General features: G+C 42.3%; 1 protein-coding gene across 1 annotated transcript in view; it reads left to right on the top strand.

The window, feature by feature from the left end:
* LOC109406883 (uncharacterized) overlaps positions 1 to 11,988 on the top strand; it is a 106,201-nt gene that overhangs the window by 46,932 nt on the left and 47,281 nt on the right. The window lies entirely within an intron of this gene.

The raw sequence follows: 11,988 nt of genomic DNA on the forward strand, positions 1-11,988 counted from the left end.
TCGCTCTCGTACGGTGTTGCAGCATTCTCGCCCATGCTGCATTCTTCTCGTTTTTCAACTGTTCACATTCGCCGTCGTACCAGTCGTTTCTGTGATTCGGAGTCGCGAAGCCTAGTGCTGTAGCCGAGGTACTACCTATGGCGGATCGGATGTCCCTCCAGCCATCTTCAAGTGTAGCTGCGCCAAGCTGCTCTTCCGTTGGCATGTCTCCCGCAAAGCACGCAAATAGACCGAATTTCGGGACAATCGTAACTCGGCTTTGCAGTTTTCACATGAAATCCTCACGCAGTTATGCACACCGTCCATCATTGCTTCTGGTCAATTACTCAGGAAAGCCGTTTTCGTCCTTGATTTTCCATAGCTCTGTGCGTCCGATACTGCCCTTTCGACGTATTTTTCCTGAAATCTAAAATTTAATATCTTTCAAACAAAAGACATTCAAAATCGGTTAACTAGTTCAAAAATTATAATTTTTGGTGTTGAAAAAAAAAATGAATTACCAAAGTTTTAATTTTTCAACTCACATAACCTTTTTTCTTTCCTAACTTGTGAAAACATTACAAAAAAAATTCAAAAAGAATATTCAAAACAACTTGTAAACGGTTTGTAGGATTGAAATGATGTCTTCGAAGATGTTTGAGGAAATTTTAAGGATAACCTTCTCGAATAACATTTAACAAGATCCATTTTTTTCTTTTTTTTTCTTCATTTGCTGTAATTGAAGAATTTTTGGGTTTATGAAATAAATTATGCTTAGTTTTTTTCATTAGAACTTCCAGGTAGAATCTTTTTTTGACTTCACGAGTCGCATCCCACCCAATTTGTATTAGAATAACCTTGGAATCAACCGTTGTTGAAAAGATAGGTTGTAGGACAAAAGGTCGAAGGGTCAAAAAGTCGAAAGGTCAAAAGGTCGAAATAAAAAAAAAGTAGGACAAAAGGTCTAAATGACAAGTGGTTAAAAGGTTGAATGGTCGAATGAAAATAAAATGACAGAAAATAATCTTAACAGCTTTTTATCGTTTTCTTTTAATTTGGCGTTATCATTGAAACTTGGTCTGAATCTTTTCAACTTAGTGTTCTTTTAGAACTTTTATTCTTTGGTGTAACATATTTACGGCTATAGGCGTATTTACCATCACTGCATAAGTTCCATATGCATAAGTAAATAAGAAGTTTGAGTATGTTTCTCAATAATACAAGCAACAACAAGTTGTGATGAATCTAAAACGTAGATTTTTGTTTTCACATCCATTTTGAGGAAGTTCCGTCAGAAGCTGCTTAGAAGGCTATTCGACTTCCTCATGTGAACTTTTAAGCTCCGAAATAACTTAAAATTAAGCTGCTTATAAGGCTAAAGAGCAATCTCTTACAAGCTGCTTAGCTTATAAAGTACCCTCTTATCCGAACTTTTGGTTAGAGTAAGGTGGGGCAAAAGTTCGACCCTAGTTGAAAATTCAATATTTTTCAAAAAACCAAAGCAGACATAAATAAACGAATACCGTCTGGTGATTCTACCATCCATGAGCTAAAACTTTGCTGAACAAACTTACGCCAAATGTCTTTTCAAATTTAAGTTACAATACTTTTTGTATGTGTGTCTCTTATTCGAACTCTTGCCCCACCACTGGGGCAAAAGTTCGAATCTAGTGTTTGTGGAATTTCGCTAACCGTAGCACCGTAGCACACTATTTTGACACTTTGATAATAGGAATACCTGAACCCATAACTAATATTAGATGCTGGAACTGGAATACAATTTAAAGTTCAATCTGGATTTTACCCAAATCAGGGTTAAATTTACTACACCAAAAATTAGTAGTTTTCCGCTAAATTCGGATAAAACAAATTTTTTTTTTCAAATCTGATCGAGTTTTTACACTAATTCCATCATTTTTAGTGATAATATAGACATTTTGCAGAATTTGAATTTTTAACTTAAGGTGGCACACGACTCGAACTTTTGCCCCACAATTCGAACTTTTGCCCCACTATGGGTAAAATATGATTTCCAAATCTTTTTTGCAAAAAGTTATACATGCTAAAGCATCTTCAAAATATACCTAGTTACGCCCCAAAATAAAACATCGAATTCGATTTCATTACAATTCCATTCCATGCGTTAGAAGGACCATCGCATATTAAAATTTTTTGATCAAAAACCAACATTTTATCATAACTTTTCGAAATATTGATCAATTTTCATAATTTTTGGAGTGAAAGACTCTTTTTCAAAAAGGCTTCGAACAACCTTGACACCCGAAAGAAATAATATAAATTAAGCTCAAAAACTTCAAAAGAAACTCTTGCCCCACTCGAACTTTTGCCCCACTTTACTCTACTTGGATATGTTTATATTCTTTTTGACCATTTCTTTTTATTCCATTCAAATATTCATATTGATTATGAGTGAAGGAGTGCAAAAATGATTATGGCGTACATCATCGCGCTGCAGGTATTTGCATAAATTTTAAATCTGCTTCTCGAACCTAATGAATCCTGTTTTTTTTTAGTTGTATTACTAACTAGAGTAAAAAGGTATAATATGCCCTCCTTAAGCGGAAATGGCAATATACCTAAAACGGGCGCCTTATTCCATCTATTGTTCACTGAAAATCATTGTTCCTAAAGTCAGTAAAGTGTTGCATGCGAACTTTACCTTTAGAGGGGTGGCTATGGAAGCTTTGAAACGTTTTTCGAAAACGTTCCAAAATTTGCCGTTTCAAAACAAACGGGGCAATACGCCCCATCAAAAGAAAAACGTCCAGCCCCGTGACAAAACTATCCCAGAGAATAATTCCACGACATGCTTATCCTAGGAGGATCTTTTACTAAGGGGCGATTTCTTCACCCTGGCTTAAGCGTTAAACCAGGCTTAACTATATGGGTAAGCCTGGCTTACCGGTTAAACCGGGGTGAAGAAATCGACCCTAAGTGTTTGTTGGCGATAATTACTTCAATTTCAGTATATTTCCAATATTAATTTCAAACACTCAACTCCTAAATCAAATTGTACTCACACCTAGCTCACACTCTCGACACTCACTCTCCGTCACATTTACCATTCGCATTGTACCTATAATTATAAAATATATGGAATAAAGTTCAGTTGTGTTACGACCTTCAAAGCGTTCGTACGGTTTTGTTCCTTTCACGTCGAGTCCGAAACCCTCGCGTTATAATCATCGGAGTGATTTTGCCAGAAGGCAAAGGTGTCCCGAACAAAATTTTTGGTGCCGAAACCCGGGACCCTTTCGATATCGTTTAGTGTGCAGAATTCAAACCGTCCCCGCTGGTACATTTGTGACCAATTTCGAACCGCCCACGGCGGTATCAGTCTGTTCGTGAAGGTGTAATATCGTTCGTTGAGGTGCGCAACGCACATGTCCGACATAGGTGACCATACTTATCTAGTGTCCGTGACACGAGGAAGTGCTTGATTGGGGTGCCCACGGCACGAAAAGGAATACAGTATTATTCCCAGTGACATAAAACCGTCTTTAGCTTGCTAACGCTGTGAATTTATAGTGCTCATAATCGTAAATAGGCAACTACGATGCCTTCGTTCCGCATTGTTCATTCCACGTTGCGACCATTTTGTTTCTCTAGTCCCAGTGAACACAGAAGATATATTAGAAAAGAACAGTGTGTTAGTGTTGATATCATTCGAGAAGAACAAAGGTGACCACGTTGAGCTGAAACTGCAGTGGTTGGTGCTATCAGTCGTGCTGCGTATAGTCAGGTCAATTAGGAGTGATCGAAGAAATTGTGCCTGAAGTGGTTGGTGCTACCTGTCGTCCGTATCGTAGTCGATTTGGTTGGAGCAATTGGTGCTACACCGGAGCGGAATCGAAGCAGTCGTCCCTGGTAGTGCAATACCAGCCCTTGCTTCAACGTAGTCATTCTTGAGGCTAAGGGCGAGCTGACATCATCACGGCAAGTAGGCCGTCTACAGGTAACAATTTTCCATATATCCCTACTTCCTACTCAGTCCAGGATGGCACCCACAAAACGGGTCAGCAAAGCGACGAAACTGAAAAATTTGAACCGCCGTCGTGCAAACATTTTGCACTCGGCTGAGCTCATTCGCACATTTGACGCGGATTATGTTATGACTCAGGCGAATCAGCTTCCATTTCGCATCCAACATTTGGATGAACTGTGGAAAGAGTTCAATGGGGTCCAAGACCAAATTGAAGAACTGGAGGATACTGTGGATACCGAGCAAAATTTCAGTGAAGAACGCAGTACCTTCCAAACGATGTACTACACCCTTAAGGCCTCGTTATCCAGTAAAATGACTGCCCCATCTGCGCCGTCTACATCATCCAACAGACTTCCGCCTACTCCCCTAGCCCAAACAGTTCCCAACCTCCGTCTACCAGAAATCAAGCTGAAAGAATTCTCCGGTCAGTTCGAAGAATGGGAATCCTTCAGCGATCTATTTGTGTCATTGATCCATTCCAACTATCAATTGACACATGTGCAAAAGCTATATTATTTACGCGCTTCGGTTGTTGGCGAAGCTGCTCGGATAATCGCACCGCTTGAGATAACTGCGAACAATTACTTGGTCGCATGGAAACTTTTAAAAGATCGCTATGAAAATAAGCCTATGAGCCTCTGCACGAATTTGCCCTGTCCTGCTCACTCCCACAGAAAACTTGAAAACAGCGCGCACAGTAAAAGTCACATTTGACTTTTACTGTGCGAACTGTTTTCAAGTTTTCTGTGGGAGTGAGCAGTACGCCAGATTCGTGCAGAGGCTCATGTTGATAAAACGTCATATGGCGGGATTGTTGTTGATTTCGCCCCTAAAGAAGGAATCTTCTTCGGCACTTTTGGACTTGGCTGACGAGTTTGACAGACATGTCCAGCTTCTTGATAAACTTGAGGGACCTGACGACCATTGGAACTCCTTTCTGGTCGAACGATTGAGCAGCTACTTGGATTCTGCCTCTCTGCGTGAGTGGGAGACCCAGATCGCAGAGGAGGCCAAACCTACCTACAAACAGATTCTGGAATTCATTCGCAAGCGTTCGCGTATACTGCAAACCCTGATGCTCTCCCAACCCAACTCTATGGTGCAACTGGAACACAAAACGAAGCGCATATCCACTACCCATGTCAGTGCATTATCGTCTCCTAAGTGCGTTTGCTGTGACCAATCTCACTTGTTGTTCCAGTGCGATAAATTCCAGTCGCTATCACCAATTGAAAGATTCGATCTTGTCAAGAGATTCGGTCTCTGCGTCAACTGTATGAAGGGAACCCATTTGGTAAAGGACTGTTCCAGTGGGGCCTGCAAAACATGCGCCCGAAAACACCACTCTCTGTTGCACTTACCGTCACCTTCGGTCATGAACTTCAATCGGCCCTCGCCCTCGGTACAGCAAAGCTCTGTTGCTGAAGTGTGCTCTGGAATATCTGCACTTCCGCTCTTCGGTTCGGTAGAAAGCTCTCGGTCGTGTGAGCTTCCGGATGCCTCACCACCCGCGCCGTCGTTTCGCGAATCGTCATACTCGGTCGGTTTCAACCCTCCCCCGCCGTCGGTAGAATCGTTCGTTCAAGATTTACCTCCTAGTGCCTGTCACAGCGATGAAGTTAGCCAACCACGAACACGGGCCATGGTAATGTTGTCTACCGCAGTAATCAAGGTTCTCGATGCCGACAATAAATTTCAGTATGCCCGAGCGCTCTTGGACAGCGGATCCCAGCCGAGCTTCATTTCGGAGGCGCTTTGCCAAAGATTAAATTTGAAACGAACCAAATTGAATTCCCCAGTCAGCGGTATCGGTCAATCCCGAGTCAATGTCCGCTACGGGGTAACCCTGTTGATTGCTTCGCGTTTCGGAAACTTCGAATCTAATCTGGACTGTCTCGTATTACCAAAACTGACGGCCGCCCTACCTAGTTGCCATATTGACGTCACACAGTGGCGAATTCCACGACATCTACCTCTTGCCGATCCGCAGTTTAATGTCAGTCAAGGGGTTGACGTTATAATCGGCGCTGAGCTTTTCTACTCTCTTTTAGAAAATCAGCAGTTGCACCTTGATACCCACTATCCAACACTTCAAAAAACGGTTCTTGGCTTCATCGTGTGCGGAAAAATTACAGAACAAGCCGAGACCAGTGCTGTCGTTACAAGTCATATTTGTAGTGACGATTCGCTGGATTCCCAGTTAGAACGGTTTTGGGAACTAGAAAACATGGATCACCATAAATCGCTTACGCCAGAGGAGCAGTTCGTGGAAGGCCATTTTCAGCGAACCGTCTCCAGAGATGACAACGGTCGCTACATTGTTCGTTTGCCGTTACGAGAAGAATTAGTGTCATTAATAGGCGATTCCTACACTCCAGCGCTTCGTCGATTTCTTTCGATGGAGAAACGATTTGCTGCCGATGTCGGTCTACGACAAGAATACTCGGCAGTAATGAATGAGTATCAAAGGCTGGAGCACATGGAGGTAAGTCCGCGTGCGTTATCGGGCCCACAGTTCTTTCTACCCCACCATGCCATCCGTCGCCCAGAAAGTACTACTACTAGAACACGGGTAGTATTCGACGGATCCAGTCGTGGCATCAACGGATTGTCAATCAACGAAGTACTTATTGCTGGTCCAACAATCCAACCATCGCTGCAAGCCACGATAATCAACTTTCGCAAGCCACGTTATGCTATCACTGCAGACGCGCAAAAAATGTTTCAGCAGATTTGGGTCCACCCTGATGACCGCAAATTTCAACAAACATTGTGGAGAAATGATCAGTCGGAACCTGTTCGCGTTTACCAGATGAAGACGGTTATGTATGGGCTGGCCAGTTCACCGTTCCTTGCTACACGAGTCTTGGAACAATTAGTCAGAGATGATGGACATAGGTATCCTCTTGCAGTACCAGTAATTCGGAAAGGAACCTATGTGGATGATGTTATATCAGGAGACGATGATTTGCATACTGCCCAAGAAACCTGCCAACAGCTGATCTCACTACTGGGGGGAGCTGGTTTTGTTTTGCAGAAATGGGCATCGAATGATTGCGCTGTCCTTAAAAACGTTTCCGCTGACGTTCGTGAGACTGCTAACAAACTCGAACTTGAACGGTCTATCGCTGTCAAAACGCTGGGTCTTTTGTGGCTGCCAGAATCTGACACATTTATGTTCAAAATTCCTCATCTTTTCGAACCAGCAATAATCACGAAACGCATAGTTGTGTCAGAAATGTCACGTTTGTTCGATCCTATTGGCCTGCTTGGGCCCGTGGTGCTCACCGCTAAAGTGTTCGTGCAATATCTTTGGGCAGAACATTTATCATGGGATACAGAACTGTCAAATGAACTAAAAATGTGGTGGGTGGCATACCGAAATGATATTCAGCAGTTATCAGTGCTTCAAATTCCAAGAAGAATTTTATCGAACACTCGCGGCCACTATAGCTTACATTGTTTCTGTGATGCTTCCATGAAAGCTTACGGTTGTTGCGTTTATGTTGTTTCGCCTGATGAAACTGGGAAACTACACACTTACACTACACTACTTACCTCCAAGTCTCGGAACGCGCCTCTTCGAGGTCAAACTATTCCACGCCTGGAACTTTGTGCAGCACTCCTAGGGAGTCAGTTAGTTGATAGCCTTCGCAAGACCACAAACTTCACCGAACCCGTAACAATGTGGAGTGATAGCACTATTGTACTGTACTGGCTGCGATCTAGGAGCAATTCCTGGAAAATTTTCGTTTCAAACCGTGTTGCTGAAATCCAACGACTGACGAAAGATTTTGAGTGGAGACATGTTTCTACAGAGTTGAATCCCGCCGATCGAATTTCTCGAGGTACCATGGCTAGTGAGATTGTCGGAGACAATTTGTGGTGGCTTGGGCCCGAATTCTTGAAAACCCCCAAGGATGACTGGCCAGAGGCATTAGTGCAGGTGCCACAGGATAATCTTGTCAACGCAGAAACTCGTTGTGTGGTAGCATGCCATGCAAACCAGACGGAACATGATCTTTTCGTCCGATATTCGGAACTGGCAAAACTGTTGAAGTGTGTGGCGTACTGCTATCGGTTCTACCACAACTGTAAATTATCAAAGGATCAGCGCTCGATCGGACCACTATCACCAGATGAATGCAATCATGCCCTAAAGGTGCTAGCTCGAGTGGTTCAAGGATCATGTTTTCCAGCGGAAGTAAAATTATATGGTCGTCAAACGGATTCATCTGTTTCTCCAAACGTCGGTCCAAAGTCTCCTCTTAGAAACATGAACCTAACCATGGACGAATTTGGTTTGCTCCGAATCAATGGCCGATTACGGTACGCTAGCGCTCCGTATGATTCCCGGTTCCCAATTTTACTACCGTCCAAACATAAGTTTACGTTGATGATCGGGCGAGCCATGCATCTCAAAACCTTACACGGTGGACCTTCTATACTACTTGCTACCCTACGTCAAAGGTTCTGGTCACTCCGCGGTCGAAATTTGGCACGTGAAGTAGTTCGCCGATGCACCACATGTTTCCGATGTCGTCCAAAACTTTCTGCTCAGATCATGGCTCCATTGCCGGCAGTGCGTATTACCCCAGCTCGACCCTTCCTTTATTCTGGCATGGACTACTGTGGCCCATTCCTAGTACGACCACTAAGTGGGAGGGGCGCATCGGTTAAAATGTATGTTTCGCTCTTCGTGTGTATGGTGGTGAAGGCCGTGCACATCGAAATCGTATCCGATTTGTCCGCCGCGTCGTGTATAAATGCCGTCAAACGAGTAATCGCACGCCGCGGTCGTATCGTCGAATTGCATTGCGATAATGCAACCGCTTTCGTCGGAGCGGATCGCGAGCTTACCGCGTCGCGTAATGAGTTCCTGCAACAATTCAAAGGCGAAGAATGGCGTCACTACTGTCTGGACAACGGTATCAAGTTCCAGTTCATTCCGGCACGTTCTCCTCATTTTGGCGGGATTTGGGAAGCGGGAATCAAGTCATTCAAACACCATTTCCGTCGTATCATGGGCCTGAAGGCATTTTCGTTGGATCACTTCCACACTGTTGTCACCCAAGTCGAAGCCGTACTGAATTCCCGCCCCCTCTGTCCCTTAACCGATTCGCCAGATGATCTTGCTGCTTTGACACCAGGACACTTTCTAGTTGGGGAGCCACTGGTCGCCATTCCAGAACCCGACTTGGATCACATCAACCCAGGGCGACTAAGTCGTCTTCAAGAAATGAAAAAGGCTCTGCAGGACCTCTGGAATCGTTGGTCGCGTGACTACACTAGCCTGCTTCATCAACGGCCTAAATGGAAACAACAGCAAGGTAATCTTCAGCCGGGGCAGTTGGTGCTCCTGAAGGAACCGACACCACCTCTTCATTGGCCATTGGGTCGTATTGTGGAAACAATCCCGGGCAAGGATGGGCTCGTTCGGGTAGTTGTGGTGAAAACGGCGTACGGTTGTTACAAACGCGCAATCAGTGAAGTTTCGGTCCTTCCAATGGACGACGAGGAAGAAGGAGATCGACCTGACATCGGTTTAAACTGAACGTTTCAACGGGGGGTGCTGTGTTGGCGATAATTACTTCAATTTCAGTATATTTCCAATATTAATTTCAAACACTCAACTCCTAAATCAAATTGTACTCACACCTAGCTCACACTCTCGACACTCACTCTCCGTCACATTCACCATTCGCATTGTACCTATAATTATAAAATATATGGAATAAAGTTCAGTTGTGTTACGACCTTCAAAGCGTTCGTACGGTTTTGTTCCTTTCACGTCGAGTCCGAAACCCTCGCGTTATAATCATCGGAGTGATTTTGCCAGAAGGCAAAGGTGTCCCGAACAGTGTTTAACTGCATAAACGTTGCAAAATAACCCCAGCGAACAGAGCTAGCTGCGTATACAATGAAGTCAGCTTACGGGAGGTAAAATATTACGCCAAAAGTCACGATTTCAGACTTTTTGATATTTTTATTGCTTTTCTGTACCAATCAACAAACGGACCAGCTTGATGGCAATTATTCTTCAATATTTAAGATTTCTCATCGATCACGCATGCAAAAAGCGCTTGAATCGCTAGAAAATGAAGGGAGGCGTCTTGCCCCGGTGGGGCGCATTATACCCTTTTACCCTACAGCCTTCGAGCTTCTGACCTTTCAACCTTTTTCCTTTGGAATTCAATCAAAAAATCATGTAATTTTAGGTGTACTGAACCTGTCATATACGAGCGTCTTCAAAGACACAAACTCAGAGGTCAAAACATGTAAATTTACGTCTTCCAGGACTTATATTTTATTAGCGTTTAGCAATCGCTAGAACCGATCTGATAAATGAAACATATAAAAGTAAAATATTGAGCTGTCAGAATTCGAACTAAGGATCAGCTAATTGTGAGCCACACCTCTTATCTCTCGGCTATTTTACCGAGTTAGAAGGAGGTAGATGAATATGATACTGATTCTACGTTTCTGGTGAAGTGGATTTGTTGACATCTAACGCAACCAACCAGGACTTACATGATGCACGTAAAATTGAGTCCAATTTGTGATTCAGTCTTGAAAATGTTTACGTTCTTTGATGTTTTTGTCTCGTGCAAATTTCAGAATTTTTAAGCGTGTAGATATATTTTCATTTCGACCTTTCGACCTTTTGACCACTTGCATTTTTGACCTTTTGTCCTAGTTATTTTTTTATTTCGACCTTTTGAACTTTCGACCTTTTGACCCTTCGACCTTTTATCCGTTCAACCTTTTGACCGTCGACATTATGACCTTCGACCTTACGAAATATAGTGTGACGTCTATTTTTTTGTATGAACTTCAATAAAAACATTGTAGGAAAGACAATGTTTTTCAACCGGGAGAAAAGACTGTCATACACATACAACTGGAGTGAAGCCAATAGTTTTGTGATAATTTGAATAGGCGGTTGCATTAAGCTGAAAAATATCAATAAAATTCAAAAAATCGTAATAGTTAGACACATTTGATTGTCATAGCTCAACCGAGGGTCACTAGCATTCGACTTCTGGTGGCATTCTTCACGTTCATATGCATCGTAGTTGCTAACCCGTGCACAACCAGAACATTCAAAATTGTACAGAACATCAATGAATAAGGCTTGTGTTTAGCTAACCATTCTCAACAGACATAGTTTAAGAACTCAAAGTAAAAAAAAAGCAATAACAGTACTGGCCACGTCCTTACTATAATCGAAAAAATGAAGGAATATTATAGTGAGTGTAGGGAATACTTGCAAGAGTAACACTCACTTGCTTCTATCTCAGCTGACAAGCATGCTTTAAAAAAAAAATGTGTATGAAGGACATTTACATAATTTTGCCGAATAACATAAGAGTCACACACGCATAGGGTAAAGTGGTGCAAAAGTTCGAATGGGGCAAGAGTTTCTTTTGATGTTTTTGAGCTCAATTCAAATTATTTTTTTCGGGTGTCAAGGTTGTTCGAAGCCTTTTTGAAAAAGGGTCTTTCACTCCAAAAATTTAGAAAATTGATCAATATTTCCAAAATTTAAGACAAAATGTTGGTTCAAAAACTTTTATTATGCGATTGTCCTTCCAACGCATGGAACGGAATTGTAATGAAATCGAATTCGATATTTTATTTTGGGGCGTAACTAGGTATATTTTGAAGATGCTTTAGCATCGATAACTATTTGCAAAAAAGTTTTAGAAATTATATTTTACACATAGTGGGGCAAGAGTTCGAGTGATGTGGCAACTTTAGTTAAAAACCTTAAATTCTGCAAAATGTACAAATGATCTCTAAAAATGATGGAATTAGTGAGAAAATTCGATAGAAGGGGGAAAAAATGTTGTTTTATCTGAATTTCCAAAAAAATCCAGATCGAACTTTAAAATGTACTCCAGTTTCAACATCAAATATTAATTAGTTTTAGGTATTCCTATTACCAAAGTGTCAAAATAGTGTGCTATATTTCACAAGCACTAGATTCGAACTTTTGCCCC

Source organism: Aedes albopictus, chromosome 3 (assembly GCF_035046485.1).
Source record: "Aedes albopictus strain Foshan chromosome 3, AalbF5, whole genome shotgun sequence".
Taxonomy (NCBI): Eukaryota; Metazoa; Arthropoda; class Insecta; order Diptera; family Culicidae; genus Aedes; species Aedes albopictus.